Source organism: Drosophila kikkawai, unplaced genomic scaffold, assembly GCF_030179895.1.
Source record: "Drosophila kikkawai strain 14028-0561.14 unplaced genomic scaffold, DkikHiC1v2 scaffold_87, whole genome shotgun sequence".
Lineage (NCBI taxonomy): Eukaryota > Metazoa > Arthropoda > Insecta > Diptera > Drosophilidae > Drosophila > Drosophila kikkawai.
This window is the reverse complement of record NW_027222749.1, coordinates 58,669-77,000: the sequence shown is the minus strand read 5'-3', so window position 1 is coordinate 77,000 and position 18,332 is coordinate 58,669. Positions and strand designations below refer to the sequence as shown.

General features: G+C 41.5%; 1 long non-coding RNA gene across 1 annotated transcript in view; it reads left to right on the top strand.

Annotated features, from left to right (window-relative positions):
* The window catches only part of LOC138929616 (uncharacterized), a 41,917-nt gene extending 24,140 nt beyond the window's left edge, over positions 1 to 17,777 (top strand). Inside the window, exon 3 of the long non-coding RNA XR_011445853.1 lies at positions 17,763 to 17,777. This is a non-coding gene — a long non-coding RNA (uncharacterized lncRNA). The remainder of the gene's footprint in view (positions 1 to 17,762) is intronic.
* Positions 17,778 to 18,332: the final 555 nt, after the last annotated feature.

Below are 18,332 nucleotides of genomic sequence, written 5' to 3'. Positions count from 1 at the left end.
TCGGCCAACAACAAGGGCCACAGCCGAGTAGTCCGCCACCCGACACCCGACACCCTTAGCAAACAAAATAAAATAAATAAATGCTTACACTTTGTAGTTGACTAGCTGGTAGCAACGGCCGAAGGCGAACAAAATTATACACTGAGAGAAATTGAAAACGCAAAATTTTTAATTGGCCAATATCAAATATTTCAAACCTATATTGATCGAAATAAATTAAAATATATATATATGTACATATATATACATATATATATATACACAAAAAAAAAAAAAAAAAAAAAAAAAGATAAAAAAAAAAAAATACGACCATTTATATATCAGCACTATAACATATATATATATCCAGTTGATATTTTACCTCCACGAAAAATACTAATAACACTACATTACAGATAAATTCAACAAATTGTACAACAAACACCAACACTGAATACCAACATAAGTACATACATTAAACTCTACCAATTTACAGAAAGGAATAATAATAATCCTCCTATTTTACAAAATATATAGATAGGCTATAGATATATATATACACATACACACAGAAGTAATCTTAAGAACACACATCCACACATATATATATAAAAAAAAAAAAAACCCTAACAAAAATTAAAAATCAAATAAAAAACACAAATCCTACATCTCCTCCAAGTAAACAAATTATAATTAAATGCCAAAAACCAACGCAGTAGGAAGAGTTAGGACCAAATTAGGACTCAGAAGTAGTAACAGCTTAGCATCAATCGAAGAAATAGCACCGGAGTTAGACCTCAACAATATTAACATCATGGAAACTCCACCCGCATCCTCTAGACCCCAATCATTGGCTCCAACCATTAACACCGCTACTACCATAACTACCGACCTAAAACCTAAAGACCTACTCGCTTTTATTGAACAGTTAGCCACCTATGAAGGGCCCCCAGACAACTTAGACGAATTCATTGACAGCGTTGAAGAAATAATAATGCTTATTAGGGGTGCAGACCAAACACCCTATGGTGTCTTACTTATGAGAGCCATTCGAAACAAGATCAAAGGAAAAGCAAGCGAAGCTCTAACATTGGCTAGGACCAGACTGCAATGGGACCATATTAAATCTAATCTTAGGAATATTTACATTCCTAAGAAAACTGTAGCTATGTTGATAAGGGAAATACAAACTTTCCCGCCAAACTCTTCGGTCGGACAACTATACTTCGGTATAGCCCGATTGAGAGATCAGTTATTATCCTTGACTAATTCAGAAGACACACTCGGAGACACTACGGACGACAACGAACATTTGTATGATGAAATCTGTCTTAACGCATTTTTTATAGGGCTTAGAGAACCGCTCAGGTCTGCTGTCAGGTCACGCAAACCTAACACCCTAAACAAGGCATACCAAATATGCAGGACAGAACAGGCTTTCTTTTCACAAACCAACTATAAACAACGGGATAATTCACGCGACCGAGATAGGTCGTACTCCCGTCGTTACGATAATAGCTCAGGAAATAGTAACAACCGTTACGATAATAACCGGCGTAGCAACTATCGTGACAGCAACAACAGGAACAACAACAGTTCCAACGACTATCGTGACAGCAACAACAGGAACAACAACAGTTCCAATGACTATCGTAGACACGACTCTAACAGGGATACTAACCCCTCGAGCTCAAACCGTAATAACCCTTTTAATAATAATACCAAACAGAATCCCACACAATCCGCTTATCTCTGCAACATAGAAGATAACGCAAATTTTCAAATAGAAGCCTCGAAAAACCAATCGGCTACTTAAGTAGACGAACCCATGGGTCTGCCCTACCTTTCATAGAAGTAGAATCACCGACCGACTCAAAGAAGATTTTAAAATTCTTAATCGACACAGGTTCTACCTATTCGTTCATAAACCCAACCAATATCCCTGATACAGATAAAACGAAACTAGACATCGACATTCAAGTAAATACAATATTAAACAATTTCGTAATTACGCACTTTTCTAATTTACCAATATTCAAAGAATTTACCGGATCAGGTACTTCACAATTTCTCCTCTTTAAATTCCATTCTTACTTCAATGGGTTACTAGGCATAGATTTCTTAACTAAACATAAAGCTAAGATAAACCTAGAAAACCACCTCTTGGAAACTCCGTTTACAAAAATAAAAATTTTTACACAAGACAACCCCATAACAGAGACACACAAGATCCCGGCAAATACAAAAGTCCGTCTACCAATAAAGGTTAAACTACAAAACGGCGACTTCCTTTGCCCAACCATAAAAGTTAAAGACAACCTTACGATTACCGGCGGGCTATACACAGCTCTAAATAGTTCCGGAATATTAGAAATCATCAACGAGTCCGACCAAGACCAGATGTTCTACCTAGAGGAACCCTTAGAGGTCGACCAATTCGAAGCACAAAACTTCCACATTTCCCACTCACTGAAGACCTTTGACACTAATATTAATATTAAAGATGTAAAACCAATACAAACGGATCACCTCAATACAGAAGAGGAATCTGCACTTAAAAAATTACTAAGATCGTTCCCAAATCTTCTGCACGACGAAGGGACACCACTTTCATTTACAAACGTTGTTAAACACAACATCCCAACGACGGATTCAATACCCATCTATACAAAATCTTATCGCTACCCTTTCGCACACAAAGAAGAGGTACGCAGACAGATTAATAAAATGCTCGACGAAAAAATTATAAAAAACAGCCATTCCCCCTGGAGCTCACCAGTGTGGGTTGTCCCTAAAAAAGTCGATAATGACGGAAACCAGAAATGGAGACTAGTCATAGACTTTCGTAAACTTAATGAAAAAACAATTTCGGACAAATACCCTATACCGAATATCAATGACATTCTAGATAAAATAGGCAAAACAAAATATTTCACAACACTTGACCTTGCTAGCGGGTTTCATCAAATAGAGATGGATCCGAAAGACACACCAAAAACTGCATTCTCGGTAGAAAACGGACATTACGAATTTACAAGAATGCCTTTCGGGCTAAAAAACGCCCCAGCCACATTCCAAAGAGTCATGGACAATGTCCTCGGCGAACTAGTTGGTAATATCTGTTTGGTGTATCTAGATGACATCATAGTTTTCTCTCCATCATTAACAGAGCACATTGCTAATTTAAAGGCCGTATTCCGGAAACTTGAAAAAGCGAATCTTAAGATGCAACCATCCAAATGCAACTTTTTGCATAAAGAAATCGATTTCCTTGGGCATATTGTCACTCAAGAAGGAGTGAAACCAAACCCCAACAAAATAGAAGCCATTAAGAATTTCCCATGTCCTAAAAACTCCAAAGAAATTAAATCTTTCCTAGGATTATTAGGATATTACAGGAAATTCATAAAAGATTTTGCCAAACTAACAAAACCCATGACCCAACAACTGAAGGGTAAAAAGGCCGTTGTAATAGATAAGGAATTTACAGAATCATTCGAACTCTCCAAAACGCTGCTTTGTAATGAACCAATTTTACAATACCCAGATTTCGAGAAACAGTTTACACTCACGACAGACGCTAGCAACCTTGCCATAGGAGCAGTACTCTCGCAAGGACCTGAGAATAATGACAAACCCGTGTCCTTTGCCAGTAGAACCCTTTCGGATACCGAAATCAGGTATTCTACTATAGAGAAGGAAATGTTAGCTATTATATGGGCAGTAGGACATTTTAGACCCTATCTGTTTGGAAGAAAATTCAAAATAATCACTGATCACAAACCCTTGATCTGGCTACAAAATCTTAACAGCCAAAATTCAAAATTTCTACGATGGAAAACAACATTAGCTTCCTACGATTTCGAGATAGCTTACAAAAAAGGCTCTCAAAACGTAGTAGCTGATGCCCTCAGTAGAATCGAACCTAACCTCAATCTAATGGAAGAATCGACATCAATACCTGTATCTTCCCAACCTTTAAATACGTACAATATTCAAACCATTTTCAAAATAGGACCCTCTTCTTCAACAACATCAATCCCCTTCGCAAACAAAATACGTAGGACAATAGTCGAACCAAAATTCGATTTGGAAACAACTAGTCGACTACTAGCAACAATACTAAGACCCAACAAGACATACGCGATACTCGCCACAGACACAGTCTTTCATATAATTCAAGAGGCCTTTAGCACACATTTCTCCGAAAATAATCTCTATAAGATAATCCGTTGTCTAATCCTCATAGAAGATGTCCAAAATGAAAACGATCAGAATTCCAGAATCTTGCAATACCACATCAACAACAATCATAGAGGTAGCGAGGAAACCTACAAACACCTAAAAAGGGAAATATATTTCCCCCAACTCAAGTCGAGAGTTTCGCAAATTATAAAAGAATGCGATATCTGTTTGACGATGAAATATGATAGGAACCCACCTAAAGTGTCATTCCAGTTAACGGAAATACCGAAAAGACCTTTAGATATAGTTCATATCGACATTTACACCATCAACCACAGCCTGCATCTAACTATAATAGACAAGTTTTCTAAATTCGCTCAAGCTTACATCCTGACAAATAGAAATACCGTTTGCGTAATAAAGAGCTTGAAAACATTCTTCTCTCAATTCGGCATCCCCTCAAAAATTATTTTTGATCAGGGTGCAGAATTTTCAGGAGCTATGTTTCAAGATTTTCTTACCCAATACAGCATTACGCCTCACGTTACTTCTTTTCAACAATCATCGAGTAACTCCCCCGTAGAACGTCTTCACTCTACTCTCACAGAAATTTTTCGTATAATATTAGTAACCAGGAAGGAACAAGGATTAAGCCTAGACCATGAGACAATTATTACAGAAACAATTATGACTTATAACAACGCAATCCATTCAACCACCAACCTAACTCCCTTCGAGTTGTTCACAGGACGGACACATATTTTCGAGAAAACAATACATTTCAATGACAACCACGATTACTTACAAAAGTTAAACGAATTTCAACAAAAGTTGTACCCGCAAATCGAACAGATTCTCAGTAAAACAGCACAAACAAGAATAGATAAACTTAATCAGGACAGGGTCGAACCAACCCCTTTAAATCAAGGAGACACAGTGTTTCGAAAAGAAAACAGGAGGAACAAAACAACAGCGAGATTTACTAAACATAAAGTAATCGCGAACAAACACACGACTTTTACAACCACTAAAGGACAGAAACTTCATAAAGCTAAAATCAGAAGATTAGTGAGGAATTGTACAAGTTCAGTAAGCGAGATTGGTCAAGTAAACCCACAGAACGAGACTGTCGAATTACCTTCCCAACCCTCATAACCTCATTTCATCAATCATCTCAATCACACTCTTTTCCTTTACTCATTTCTTCCTTCAGGCTGATGCTTGTAAAAGCTCACATCCACATTCACGAAATCAATGGTTCACAACCATTGGCGACCATCCACCTAGCAGAAGCATTCATAGAACACAATCATAAATCAATCACCCACGTCATCAATATAGAGGAGTACCAAAACTGTACCCTAATATTAGAAGATACAATAAATAACCTACGCATAGACCCCATATTCAACCCATCGGTAGAAATCCTTAAAATAAAAATGAACAATCTTAAAACCAAATTAAACAACATTACTCCGCACGATAGAATGAGAAGAGGTCTAATAAATGGGTTAGGCTCAGTCATAAAAGTAATATCCGGAAATATGGATAATACAGACGCTGATGAAATTTTCAAAAGAATAAACTCACTAGAAACAGACCAAAACAAAATTGAATCAGAAATTATAACTCAGAACCATTTAAACCACGAAATATTAATCAGGTTCACAAATATCACAGACCACATTAACAAAGAACAACAAACTATTAAATACTTCTTCAAAAACCTACAAAATTCAATATTTAAAGAAATGAATAATGAAAACAATCATTTACGAACACTCCAATATTTAAACAGAATATCATTTAATCTAGATGTCCTAGATAATCTAATTCAAAACATTGCAGAAAGCCTTGTGTTTGCAAGAGCTTACATCATCCCTAAATTTATATTTGACAAACAAGAAATAGAAAAGATAAGAAATATATATTCAACACAGAAAATAAACTTATCTTTAGAGGAGGATATCCTCTCGATTGTTAAACTAGAAACTATTGTACGAAATAAACACATTGTATTTAATCTTAAGCTACCCATTTATGAAAAGAATCAATACCAATTCTACAGAATAGTTCCACTACCCATAAAAGGCAATAAATTCGTAAAAGCACCAAATTTCGTGGCTCATAATAAAGAGTCTACAAAAGAATTTAACTCCAAATGCATAATGATTAACAAAACAATGTTCTGTAAAAAACCGAAAGATACAATCCTACATTCAGTAACACAAAAATGCCTAAACAACCTACTGAATAAAATAAGTCCGGAAACATGTGACGTACAGGAATTCGACGAAACTACAGACATATTCGAACCAGAGGAAGGTTACATATTTGTATTTAATGGAAAAGATATCAAAGTAAATACCACTTGCGGACTAAACACCACCCTACATGGATCCGCAATCATAACCCACAGTAATTGCACAGTTACTCTCAATGATATAACTTACGATAGCACAGAGATAATTGCCACGGAGCACTTAGAAATCTTTCTCCCACCTCCCAAAGTGCTTTTAATAAACCGTGGTACCCAAAAGATAACATTAAACAAATTGCACCTACAAGACATAGACCTGGGACACAGAATAATATCAACGAAACAAGCCACCCAACAACACACAGTCGTCATATACAGCATTACTGGATTATTAACACTGGCCCTGATCATCACTTGGTGGAAAGGAAAAACCAAGACCATCGTATGGACTCAGCCCCGAGAAGTTTCTCCTGTTGTCACGGCGACCATTCCTTCATTATGGCCGTCGCTCCAATCTGGGGGGGGAGGAGTTACCGGCAGAGCTACCGGCAGTGCCCCCTACTCCACCGTCACAATGAAATCCAGCTAGTCGGCACATCCGGCCTGACTTAGCTGGACAGTATCTGGAACATTGAACTCATCAACACACACAGACATATAAAACCTTTGTACAGAAATGCTTACACAAGCATTTCTTAGGATTGGGCCGAGCCTTAGCGAAGCCAACTTACTCTTTTAATAAAACACTCTGATTCTGAACTTCAAACGAAGAACAACATACGTTGACTTTTATTTCCATACGAATATACATATACATAAATATACCCCTTGGGCTCTGGACCTTCCAGGACACGATTGCACTAAATGATAACTCGCGCGCGCTTTTGTATCAAAGTCGAGTGCGTCTTTCCTTTTCTCTCTTTCCGAGTTTGTTTTATTTACGTCTTTCGTATTTCAGTTCTTTTGTGTTTACTTCATACTATTTTGGTTTCTTTTATTCCATCCTTGTGGCTACTTCAGTTTCTTTTTTTGTTTTACATTTCTTTGATTTTCTTATTGACTATTTATTTCTTTGAGTTTCTTATTGACTATTTATTATTATTCTGTGCTGGTTTCTGCTCGTTGTGTTGTGGGCCCTCTGGTTGCCCTTCTGCTGCTGCGGGCTTTTGTAGGACTCGGACTTGATTGGCGGGTGCCCTCGCCCATCCGGTCAATTGTTGTTGTTGCCGCTGCTGCGCACCGCTGCATCCAGGTCCCTCCGTGTGTCTTTGCTCCTTCGGGATGTGGGCGACCCTGCTCTTCCCCGGGCGGACGGGTGCCGTCGGCGGCCCAGCGAGCGGTTCGCCCCCACTCTCCGGCGCCTGCGCGTTCTTGCTGCCCATCCTGGTTGGTGCCGTCCGCTTTCTTACCGTCCCCGGTGCCACGCTCGGGTCGATTAGCTGCGTTCGCGGCGCCCCGCGTGCCGCCTTGTCGAGATTCTTCCTGAATTTCTCCGCGCTTGCTTGAAAGCGATTCATCGTCTCTGCTGGAAGGATACAGAAAGAACCCATGTTAGTTTTTGGCCAGCTGATTAGCTCGTTTTCTAGTGTTAGGCTACGTCTTATGTGGTTATAGTGTTGTATAACGTTACGTTCGGGTCGTTGGGTTAGGTTGTGGTCTTTGCCTGTTATCGGTTCCTGACTCTGCTTATCCGCCCTATCGCTCTCTTGCCTTCTCTCCGCCACCTGTGCCGATCTCTGCTCTGCCTCAGCCCCTTTCTGAGGCTTAATATCCCCTATATATGCCCGTTTTGTTTTCCGGGTTTTTGGGTCCCTTAGCGCCAATATCACTGGGGATATGAACCCTACTATTTTCCAGGGTCCGTCATACCGTGGTGCCAGTTTTGCATTGAACTTGTTTACCGCGTTCGAGAGATGATGCGTCCTACACCAAACCCATTCCCCGATCCTGGGCTTCCATTCCCGCTTCCGCAAGTTATAGTGCCGCTTCTGCTGCTCCGCCGCCTTTCCCATGCTTTCCGTTGCTTCCTTTCGTGCGTCCTCCATGCGCCTCCATCTTGCCGATATGCTCTCTTCCTTTATTCCTGAGCCATTCGCTACCTTATCGAAGGTCATATCCGGTAACCTTAGCTCCTTTCCGAAAACTAAATGTGCCGGGCTGTATTTCGTCGATTCCGACGTGCTACTATTGAATGCTAGCATCAGTTCCGGGATGTGTTCGTCCCACTTCGTTTGTTCCGATCCCGTCATCTGTGCTATCATTGTTTTAATCGTCCTGTTTGTTCGCTCCGTCGGATTTTCCTGTGGCGTGTAAGGTGCGGTAAACTGCTGCCGTATTCCCCACATCTCCATCGCGTTTTTAGTTTTGCGTCCCGTGAATTGCACTCCGTTGTCGGATATTAGGATCTTTGGCGCGCCGACTCGTGCTATTACTCGCTCGCGGAAGATTTTCCAGAATGCGTCTGCTGTCGCTTGCCGAATCGCTGCTAGCTCCACCCATTTGGAGAATTTGTCCACTATCACCACTAGTATTGTGTTTCCATGGGTTGTCCGTGGTAGCGGCCCGACGAAGTCCACGCACATCGTTTCCCATGGCGCCTCTGCTATTCTTGTTAACATTTTCCCCGCGCTTTTTTGTTGCGATACTTTGTATCGTTGGCAGCTATCACACTTACTGACGAATTCCTCCACATCTTTTGCCATACCTGGCCAGAAGTATCGGTTACGTATTCGCCGCTTTGTCTTGTACACTCCCAGATGCCCTGCTGCTGGCGTGCAGTGGTTTTCCGTTAGTATGTGGTGTACTTGGTCTTCGGGTATGCACAATTTCCATGGCTGCTGATCCCTCCGATTTTGATTGAGTTTGTAGAGCTGATCGCCTTCTACGTAAAAGTCCGTGTCGCCTTGCCCTTTTTATACCTCGTCTCGCTTCCGCTCCACCCAGCTTGCCACCTGGCTTACTGTCTTCAGTTCTATCGGCGGTGCTCTTGATAATGTATCCGCCACCACGTTCAGCTTCCCCTTCCTGTACTGTATGTCGAACTGGTACGGTTGCAAACCTAGCGCCCATCTTGCTATCCTTCCTGAGGGACTCTTTATCGAGTTTAGCCACTTGAGTGCCATATGGTCCGTTACTAGTGTGAACGGGTAGCCCTCCAGATACATCTTGTACTTCTCTATGCCCCAGTGGATCGCCAAACACTCCTTCTCCGTTGCGCTATATTTCCGTTCTACCTTGCTTAGCTTCCTACTTGCGAAGGAGATTACATGTTCGCCGTCCTCTGTGTCCTGCGTAAGTACTGCCCCCACTCCGAAGTCGCTGGCATCGGTCTGCAGTTTAAACCGCTTCGTGAAGTCCGGGCATGCCAGTACCGGAGCCCGCATCAGGCTTTCCTTCAGCTGCTCGAACGAGTTCTGATGGTTTTGGTTCCATTCGAACTTTTGGCCCTTCCTTGTAAGCTCCTGCAGTGCTCCTGCTTGCTCCGTGAAGTTTGGGATAAATCTTCGGTACCACGACGCCATTCCCAAAAAACTGTGTACTTCCTTTGTGTTCTTGGGTGTCGGTAAGTCCCGAATCGCTGCTACCTTCTCCGGGTCTGTCCGGATCCCGTGCTCGCTTACCACATGGCCCAAGTACTTTAGTTCTTTTTGGAAAAAATGGCACTTGTCCGGATTTATTCTCAAGTTCGCTTGTTGCAGGCTTCGGAATACTTCCTGGAGCTTTTCAAGATGCTCCCTCTTAGTCCGGCCTATCACAATAATATCATCTAGGTACGCGAACGCGAACGGTTCCATCTCTGGCCCAATTATTGTGTCTAATGCCCTCTGGAACGTTGCCGGGGCGGTGGTTAGCCCAAATGGCATTACCGTCCACTGGAACAGCCCTCGTCCTGGTACCGTGCATGCAGTGTATTGCCTGCTTCCCTGTTCCATCGGGATTTGCCAATATCCTGACTTCAGGTCTATGGTGCTTATAAATTTTGCTTCCCTTAATTGGTCCAGGATGAAGTTCATTCGCGGTACCGGGTAAGCATCCTTCTCCGTTTTCTCATTCAGCTGTCTGTAATCGATGCACATCCTCCATTCGTTATTCTTTTTCCTTACCAGCACGACTGGTGCGCTATACGGACTCCTCGATCGTTCTATTAACCCCAGGGTCAGCAGTTCGTCTACCTGTTCGTCGATGACCGCCTGTTGCTTGGGATTTCGCGGGTAGTATCTCTGCTTGATCGGTCTGTCGTCGTTCAGGTATATTTTGTGTTCGGTCACGTTGCTTACACCCTTCATGTCCTCGAATACTTGCCTGTTTTTGTTCAGGAACTGCTGCACTTCCTCTTCCGACGGTTCTCCTGCCTTCTCTGCCATCGTATCCTTTTCCTCCCTTGTCGGTGTTCCGTCCATGGCCGATATCAGATCCAACTCTAGGTTGCCGCACCTCAGCATGCTGTTCGCTCCTGCCAGAAAGTCCATACCCAATAGTATTCCTCCAGACACGTTCTTCAGTATCATGAACGTTACCGTGAACGCTCTTCCTCCGAAGCTAACCTTCGCTGTGAAGTTCCCTATGGCTCTTTGTCGGGCTCCGTTGGCGAGTGTGATCTCCTCCCGTGTACCCCACCATCTTCCGTGGTCCCTTAGATCCTGGTACATGTTTTTGCTGATCGCACTTCTTGATGCCCCCGTATCGACCACTCCGCGTGCCGTTCCCTTCCCGATTCCGATCCGTGCTATGATCTGAAACCCGTCACAGCTTAGGTCGTCCTCTATAGCTGGATTTCTTGTCGCCTGAGCCGCCAGCTTCATCTGCTCAGGCCTCTGTCGTTTCCCGATCCCGATCTGCAGCATTCTGTTGTCCGGATGCCGTTTCTCCCGCAGACCCAACAGAACAATCTCGGCGGATTCGTGCATGTTCTCGCTGCGTGCCCGGTTCCTCCGCAGCGCATGCATATGTCCGGGCTGAGCTGGTATGGCTGTTGGAGTTGTTGTGTGAGGTTTTCTGCCGCCTCGATCTCCTCCACTTCCTCCGCCAGCCTGAGGAACTCTGTCAGGGTGTTGAACCCCGTTCTCCGCGTATACAGCTTTATTTTGCTTCTGCAGTTCTTGTACACCCGGTCGAGTTTCTCCTCCTCCGTTAGTTTTGTGAACCGCATCAGTTTCCTTAGACTCATCGCGTACTCTCTTACCGGCTCTGTTTCCCGCTGTTTCAGCTGCACTATCTGGATCTCCAGTTGTTCTCCGTATCTTGATGGTAGGAAATGTTCCAGCAGTTCTGATGTCAGTTGCTGCCATGTTGTTATTCTGGCCGGTGCGGTGTTCCACCAGTCGTACGCAATCCCCTCCAGTATAAATGGCATGGTCTGTATTAGCTGGTTCTGTATCCCGTACCCATCTGCCCATTGTTCCATCTTGCTCAGGAACTCCAGCGGGTTCGTTGTTCCTTGGTACCGGATGCCCCAACCTCTTACTCGGTCCACAATATCTGTCTCCATTCTCCGGTCTCCTTTCCTTTCTTTGACCTCCTCCATTTTAGCCGTAACCGTTCCTCGGTGGTCGGTCTTCTGCTCTCCTTCTTTAACAGCTCTGACCCTTGCCGCTGCACTCGTTGTTGGCTGTTCCTCGGCGCTCCGCTCTTCTCCGTTTGTCACCACGATCGCCGGTGTTGAGCTTCTAGCCGGACTTTTCTCTTTCTTGTGCTTTTCCGCAAGTTCTGAGAGTTTCAGTACCATTGCCTCCGTGTGATCCGTTCTCTTAGCGAAAGCCGCCAGTAACCGCCTTAGATCCTCGTTCCTTCCTGCGGTGTCTAGCCCAAATTCTTCCGCGTACTCCGTTAGCTCACTCTTTGATGCAAGGTATACCCAGCTCGACATTACTCCCACGGTATCGGATCTTTTACTTACAACCACTTCAACCTGTTCGGGCGCCAATCTAGAACGTCCTGTCGCCCACGGGTAGTCAGCGGGACGTCCAGGGTCTGTGCAGATAGATTTATTTGGTTCAGGCGTGGTTGCTGTAAAGATTTTCCCCGATCCGTTTGCCCCCCAGGGAGAACTCGAGAGGGAAATACAGTAAAGAGTAAGAGTACGGTTTATTGACGTAATATTACAGTCAGGTAAATTGATCAGGATTTCGGCTGCGCTGGTGACCAACGGATGGCTCGGGGCGACGGAAAAGATCAGGTCCGTGAATCCCGGGTGACAGTGGGCGTAGGCTTCTCGCGTCTGGGTGGGTCTTCTCGCGTCTGGATGTCGCCGGCTGCAGCTGGTGCCTGGGGAAGAGGGAGAAGAGAAGATGGTGGCTCCGATCGGGGCGGCGGATGGTTGTTGTTGGGCGCGCAGGTCCGTATGCAGTCCGTCGCTTGGGTTCGCCAGTCTGCTCGGAGGATGGAAGTGGGACTCGAAAGTCAGCCTGGAGAAGTTGTGGTTTGGACTCGAAAGTCGGCAAAGAGAAGTTGGGTTGGACTCGAAAGTCTGCACGGAGAAGGTGTTTTGGACTCGAAAGTCTGCACGGAGAAGTTGTTGTCTTGGACTTGAAAGTCTGCTCGGAGAAGTGTGGTTTGGACTCGAAAGTCTGCAAGGAGAAGTGGGGTTTGGACTCGAAAGTCTGCATGGAGAAGTTGTTGTTTTGGGACTCGAAAGTCTGCCAGGAGAAGTTGTTGTCTTGGACTCGAAAGTCTGCTCGGAGAAGTGTGGTTTGGACTCGAAAGTCTGCAAGGAGAAGTGGGGTTTGGACTCGAAAGTCTGCAAGGAGAAGTTGTTGTTTTGGACTCGGAAGTCTGCCAGGAGAATTGGACTCGAAAGTCAGCAGAGATGGACCCGAAAGTCGGCAACGATTTGGACTCGAAAGTCAGCAGAGATGGACCCGAAAGTCGGCAACGATTTGGGACTCGAAAGTCAGCAGAGACGGACCCTAAAGTCGGCAGAGAGTGGACCCTAAAGTCGGCAGAGATGGACCCTAAAGTCGGCAGAGAGTGGACCCTAAAGTCGGCAGAGATGGACCCTAAAGTCGGCAGAGATGGACCCTAAAGTCGGCAGAGAGTGGACCCTAAAGTCGGCAGAGAGTGGACCCTAAAGTCGGCAGAGAGTGGACCCTAAAGTCGGCAGAGATGGACCCTAAAGTCGGCAGAGATGGACCCGAAAGTCGGCAACGGTTTGGACTCGAAAGTCAGCAAGGAGGAGGGAGGGGGTTAGCGGGGAGGACTACGACTAACTACTATGTATTGGTCGGAACCTGGATTTACCTGGTTCCCGAAATGTGACTTGGCTGCTTGGGTGATTACGATTGCAATCAGCGGCTGAGTGACTTCTCCAGTGCCGTGGTGCGCTTTATATAGGGCTCGGCGAGGCCCTAGTGTGGCCAGCTCCCTGGCCGGGTTTTGCCTCCGCTAGTGTGCCCTGTCGTCGTGCAGCCAGTGTGACCCTTCGCATCCCGTGCGCGCGCGCGCGCTTTTGATTCAAAGTCGAGTGCGTCTTTCCTTTTCTCTCTTTCCGAGTTTGTTTTATTTACGTCTTTCGTATTTCAGTTCTTTTGTGTTTACTTCATACTATTTTGGTTTCTTTTATTCCATCCTTGTGGCTACTTCAGTTTCTTTTTTTGTTTTACATTTCTTTGATTTTCTTATTGACTATTTATTTCTTTGAGTTTCTTATTGACTATTTATTATTATTCTGTGCGCGCAGCGTCACAATTTGCATACTCAATTGTAAATTTGTAAACAAAAAGTTCACATCTCAGCTAATAATGCATGTATCCACGGCAGAATTTGTACTTAGATTAGTTTTTAGAAGGCTAATACATTTGCATACTCAATTGTAAATTTGTAAACAAAAAGTTCACAACTCAGCTAATAATGCCTGATTTCACTTCAGAATTTATATTTATATTAGTTTTTACACGTCTAATACATTTGCATACTCAGCTAATAATGTCTGTATCCACTTCAGAATTTGTATTTATAATAGTTTTGACACGGCTAATACATTTGAATACTCAATTGTAAATTTGAAAACAAAAAGTTCACAACTCAGCTAATAATGCCTGAATCCACTTCAGAATTTGTATTTATATTAGTTTTTTCACGGCTAATACATTTGCATACTCAATTGTAAATTTGTAAACAAAAAGTTCACATCTCAGCTAATAATGCATGTATCCACTTCAGAATTTATATTTATATTAGTTTTTACACGTCTAATACATTTGCATACTTAATTGTAAATTTGTAAACAAAAAGTTCACAACTCAGCTAATAATGCATGTATCCACGGCATAATTTGTACTTATATTAGTTTTTACATGGCTAATACATTTGTATTCTCTATTGTAAATTTGTAAACAAAAAGTTCATTACTCAGCTAATAATGCCTGAATCCACTTCAGAATTTGTATTTATATTAGTTTTTACACGGCTAATACATTTGCATACTCAATTGTAAATTTGTAAACAAAAAGTTCACATCTCAGCTAATAATGCATGTATCCACGGCAGAATTTGTACTTAGATTAGTTTTTAGAAGGCTAATACATTTGCATACTCAATTGTAAATTTGAAAACAAAAAGTTCACAACTCAGCTAATAATGCCTGAATCCACTTCAGAATTTGTATTTATATTAGTTTTTACACGGCTAATACATTTGCATACTCAATTGTAAATTTGTAAACAAAAAGTTCACATCTCGGCTAATAATGCATGTAACCACGGCAGAATTTGTACTTAGATTAGTTTTTAGAAGGCTAATACATTTGCATACTCACTTGTAAATTTGTAAACAAAAAGTTCACAACTCAGCTAATAATGTCTGTATCCTCTTCAGAATGTGTATTTATAATAGTTTTTACACGTCTAATACATTTGCATACTCAGCTAATGATGTCAGTATCCACTTCAGAATTTGTATTTATAATAGTTTTTACACGGCTAATACATTTGCATACTCAATAGTAAATTTGTAAACAAAAAGTTTACAACTCCGCTTATAGTGCATGTATCCACGGCAGAATTTGTACTTATATTAGTTTTTAGAAGGCTAATACATTTGCATACTGTATTGTAAATTTGTAAACAAAAAGTTCACAACTCAGCTAATAATGCATGTATCCACGGCAGAATTTGTACTTATATTAGTTTTTACACCGCTTATACATTTGCATACTCAATTGTAAATTGTAAACAAAAAGTTCATAACTCAGCTAATAATGTATGTATCCACTTCAGAATGTGTGTTTATAATAGTTTTTACACGGCTAATACATTTGCATACTCAATTGTAAATTTGAAAAGAAAAAGTTCACAACTCAGCTAATAATGCATGTATCCACGGCAGAATTTGTACTTATATTAGTTTTTAGACGGCTTATACATTTGCATACTCAATTGTAAATTTGTAAACAAAAAGTTCACATCTCGGCTAATAATGCATGTAACCACGGCAGAATTTGTACTTAGATTAGTTTTTAGAAGGCTAATACATTTGCATACTCACTTGTAAATTTGTAAACAAAAAGTTCACAACTCAGCTAATAATGTCTGTATCCTCTTCAGAATGTGTATTTATAATAGTTTTTACACGTCTAATACATTTGCATACTCAGCTAATGATGTCAGTATCCACTTCAGAATTTGTATTTATAATAGTTTTTACACGGCTAATACATTTGCATACTCAATAGTAAATTTGTAAACAAAAAGTTTACAACTCCGCTTATAGTGCATGTATCCACGGCAGAATTTGTACTTATATTAGTTTTTAGAAGGCTAATACATTTGCATACTCAATTGTAAATTTGTAAACAAAAAGTTCACAACTCAGCTAATAATGCCTGATTCCACTTCAGAATTTATATTTATATTAGTTTTTACACGTCTAATACATTTGTATACTTAGCCAATAATGTCTGTATCCACTTCAGAATTTGTATTTATAATAGTTTTGACACGGCTAATACATTTGCATACTCAATTGTAAATTTGAAAACAAAAAGTTCACAACTCAGCTAATAATGCCTGAATCCACTTCAGAATTTGTATTTATATTAGTTTTTACACGGCTAATACATTTGCATACTCAATTGTAAATTTGTAAACAAAAAGTTCACATCTCAGCTAATAATGCATGTATCCACGGCAGAATTTGTACTTAGATTAGTTTTTAGAAGGCTAATACATTTGCATACTCAATTGTAAATTTGAAAACAAAAAGTTCACAACTCAGCTAATAATGCCTGAATCCACTTCAGAATTTGTATTTATATTAGTTTTTACACGGCTAATACATTTGCATACTCAATTGTAAATTTGTAAACAAAAAGTTCACATCTCAGCTAATAATGCATGTATCCACGGCAGAATTTGTACTTAGATTAGTTTTTAGAAGGCTAATACATTTGCATACTCAATTGTAAATTTGTAAACAAAAAGTTCACAACTCAGCTAATAATGCCTGATTCCACTTCAGAATTTATATTTATATTAGTTTTTACACGTCTAATACATTTGTATACTTAGCCAATAATGTCTGTATCCACTTCAGAATTTGTATTTATAATAGTTTTGACACGGCTAATACATTTGCATACTCAATTGTAAATTTGAAAACAAAAAGTTCACAACTCAGCTAATAATGCCTGAATCCACTTCAGAATTTGTATTTATATTAGTTTTTACACGGCTAATACATTTGCATACTCAATTGTAAATTTGTAAACAAAAAGTTCACATCTCAGCTAATAATGCATGTATCCACTTCAGAATTTATATTTATATTAGTTTTTACACGTCTAATACATTTGCATACTTAATTGTAAATTTGTAAACAAAAAGTTCACAACTCAGCTAATAATGCATGTATCCATGGCATAATTTGTACTTATATTAGTTTTTACATGGCTAATACATTTGTATTCTCTATTGTAAATTTGTAAACAAAAAGTTCATTACTCAGCTAATAATGCATGTATTTTGTAACGGAACTGCCTTTTGCCAGGGCAATGCCGGGCTAGCTCAGAGTGGCCCATCGGGTTCGACCCGATGCCCGCAGTCCGCACAATCGAATACCGACAAAATATCGGACGTCTCGACTAACACTATCGCTGACAAAACTCACACGTAAAAAATGTAAACAAAGACTTGGACGACAATTTGGACGAATTGGTGGCTTAGATGTGTACGCCACGACGCACCCTCCCATCCAGTGATGCCTCCTGGTCATCTCGGGGCATCACCCATTCTTCGGCGGACCGGAGTCTATTCCAGGCGGTCTGGCGACCGACTCATCTCCCCCAGGTAATACCACTTATTTACGATTCATTTCGCTTTAATACTTTATAATATTTCGATTTCAGGTATGCTTACATAAACATGGCAGAGTACGTGTTTGTAACACAGGTAACACCTCACTTGCTCCCGGCGAGAGCGTGGCCTCAGCCAGGGATGCGCTCGCGCCAAGGCTGCCAAGCAATTGTTTCCAGATATCGCGGAGGAGAAGCGGCGCTCCGCTAACACGCAACAGGCCACAACCTGGCCAAAATAATTTGCTACTTCCAACCTGATATCCCTACTGGAGCTCCAAGAGAAATAAAAGGGGAGAGGGTTCTACTTCGATTTTTGGTCCAGCTTCTTCACCCCGAATCGGCCCTATTGCAGCCTTGTGTTGCACAAATCCCGGACCCAGGGACTATGACAACGCAGAGGACAAATTACGGCGATACGTGAGTTTACAAAAAAAAAAATACATCAAACACTAACAACTATTAACAAAGTTTTATGCACAATATCTTATATTTCCGGCTGCGGAGAATCAATGGCTATTGATATGGGGCATGCAAAACCCAGGTGAAGAGACTACGGCCAGGATTGGCGGCGAAAATATATGACTCCGACCACTTAGGTTAGGGCCGGCCGATTTTAATCGG